We start from the raw sequence: 3,165 nt of genomic DNA on the forward strand, positions 1-3,165 counted from the left end.
TATAACTGTAATTCTCGACCTAGTTGAGTGCACGCTTCTATGTCACCCATTAATCTGGCTACAATTAATCCTGGATCGAAAGATTGGACTAAATAGGCCTGCTATAAACAGTAGACTACCCTAATGAGGACGAAAGTTAAGTTAGTGGTATTTTAGGGTGGGAAGTGGACCGAAAGGACCTTCTAATATCCGTCTCGCATTAGTTAAATCCGAGTCATTTACTGCTAAGTTGTTGAACTACCGTAGTGAACCGAATTCCCGACATGTCCCTCTCTTATTGATAGTTTTAAATCGTTTTATTGCCTTTACTGCTCTCTGCTCTTTTTCTCTTTCCTTTTACTCCGTAGTTTAGAACCAAAAATTTAATCAACCCCATTGTTACCATAGGATTAGAAATAGATAGCTGTAGTTGCATTACCTCCCTGAGGATTCGATACTCGACTGCCTCTACACATTTTTAGTTGAGACCGTTAGGTTTATTTTTGACAGTGCGCGACAGGACGTGTCAAATTTTGGCGCCGTTGCCGGGGAGGCAATTGTCCAATTTACTAGCTGTTTATTTTTTTAATTCTCCTTTTAGTTTAAGGAACATCGTTCCTTAAACTATTCTCATATCTTGTCTTTAGTTTCGTCTTATGCGCGGTCGCAGGGTGGTCCACACTACTACCTTTTGATCCCGAGATTGAGAGATCTCTGCGCGTAAAAAAGAGACTATTTCAAGAGCAACAGGCCGAGGAAGAGCCCGGTTCTCGTGGTAACTTTTACGAGAACGAGCTTTTCAAGACAATCCACCGTCTTCTCCGCTTTCCAATTCATCCGTTGAATCTATCACTTTCCCAGATTTTCCCGAAATGGCCGAGGAAGCTACCATTGCTAGTCACTCCGAGCCCACGACAATCTTTATAAAGGGTTCGAATCTGCGGAGATGCTAGGAAGTTCGAGCCCAAGCTGCGTACATCAATATGGTCGAGAAGAATCGGTTCGGGAGCTGCAATCAAGACGCACTCGGATATGGAGACTTTCATTGATTCTCGCTGCTCCATACCTCCCCCCGGCGTGACAAATGATCGATCAAAGAAACTATGTTCATCTTCTCACTCCCGCGATCTTTGCAAAGTGAGTGGTACGAGGATTTAGACAAAGCTGCTCACGGCATAACAGATTGGAATTCGCTAGCATTGGCGTTTTATAAGAAGTATTTCTGCGCCGAGAACCATCGCCATTAGAGCTCGGATAACCGATTTCAAACGAGGGGCCCGACGAGAACTTCCACGAGGCATGGCTTCGTTTTAAGAAACTGGTGCGGACCATACCGCACCACGGTTTCGAAAGATGGAGTCTCGTGCAACCATTTTTACAATGGTTTATATGATGATCGAGAGGGCTATATTAGATGCGGCGGCCAACGGTCGATTTTCTGACAACTTGGGGCCGACGAAGGGATGGAAAATCATAGATGATTTAGCCACTCATAGGGCTGAATACGGGAATTCAAGGGGAAACCAAAGGAGAGTGCTGAATCCTCTTGATAGCCGCATTAGAAGCCCTTCTTTGCTAGGTTCGACAAGTATGAACTAGAGGGAGCTCTCAAGCCGAGGGATGTACCAGGTTAATGCTATGACAGACGGTCCTTTCGTGCATGCGAGATGTGGGGTAGATGGACATGTCGCTGATTATTGTCCTAGTCCTTATGAGCAATGTGTTGCCTTTCAACACTACAGGCAAAACAACACTCATTACGAGCCGAATATCCACCCCAATTTGAGGTGGAGTAATCGAACAACGTACTCAATCCCACCGCTCCTCCAAATCGGCGGCGACGACCTATATTCCTCCACACCAGAAGCAACAAGGCTATTCGAAGCCTCCGTCTTTCAACCCTCCTAACCAAGGTGCTTCGTCATCTAGTGGGGTGAGTGAGATGGGTGAGTTAAAGTCCATGATGCAATCCATTGCAAAGCAATTACAACAGAAGGACACGGCATTCAAGGCACTTGAGACTCAAGTTGCTCAACTGGCTGAAAATCAATCTTCGAGGAAGCCCGGTCATTTGCCAACTCAAAATGACAAGAACCCAAACGAGACGGTACATTTGATAGAGTTGAGAAGCGGTCTTTCTTATGAGGACCGAAAATGAAGAAATCGGACACTGGAAATAGTCAGAATCGACGATGAACGGTGTTCGTTAAGAGAAAAGGACTCACGACACAGAGTTACTCGATCGATCAAAACCGATGGTCGATCGAGTGGAATTGGTGAGGAAAGCCCTCGATCGAGTAGTCCTTCGCTCGATCGAGTGAACTGAAGTGAAGATGGTCGATCGAGTGGGAATGTTGCTCGATCGATCGAAGTTGCTTGAAGAAGGTGTTCGATCGAGTGACCACATTGCTCGATCGAGTGATATTGAAGACGGGAAGCTTATTCGAGAGCCTGCTAGTGCTCGTTTAAGTGATGAATTACCAGAAAGGCCTCGTTCGAGGGGTAAGAAGCGTCCGAAGGATACTTGAACTTGCTCCGGAAGACACTTTGGAGGCAAGAAACAAGGGACTCGAGATTCCAATTCTGTTCCCTTCCCGAGGCGGCTGCGAGAATACCAAGATCGATCAACGATTTAGCAAATTTGTTGAGCTTTTGAAGAGTTTAGAAGTTTCCGTGCCGTTCACCGAATTGCGACTAAGGTACCCTCTTATTTACGATTTATGAAAGAGATTTTAGCGCGTAAGAGGACCATTAATGATAATGAGACCGTAGCCTTGACGAGATGGGGTCACCCCTATCTCAAAATAAGCTACCTCTAAAGCAATCAGACCGGGTAGTTTTTCGATCCCTTGTCACATAGGAATGCAATTGATTGATAATGCGCTATGCGATTTAGGCGCTAGCGTAAGTGTTTTACCATTGTCTCTAGCTAAGAGACTTGGTGTGACAAAACCGAGTTGCACCAACATGACTCGTCCGGATGGCCGACCGTAGTTTATCACGGCCACTAGGTGTAGCGGAAGACGTACCTGTTCGGATCGGGAAGTTCTTTATTCCCGTCGATTTTGTCGTCCTAGATATCCCCGAAGATGTGCACACCCCTATCATTTTAGGGAGACCATTTTTGTCCACTGCCCGTGCAGTAATAGACGTCGGGGAAGACTTTAACATTTCGGGTAGGGGATG

Source organism: Silene latifolia, chromosome 10 (assembly GCF_048544455.1).
Source record: "Silene latifolia isolate original U9 population chromosome 10, ASM4854445v1, whole genome shotgun sequence".
Taxonomy (NCBI): Eukaryota; Viridiplantae; Streptophyta; class Magnoliopsida; order Caryophyllales; family Caryophyllaceae; genus Silene; species Silene latifolia.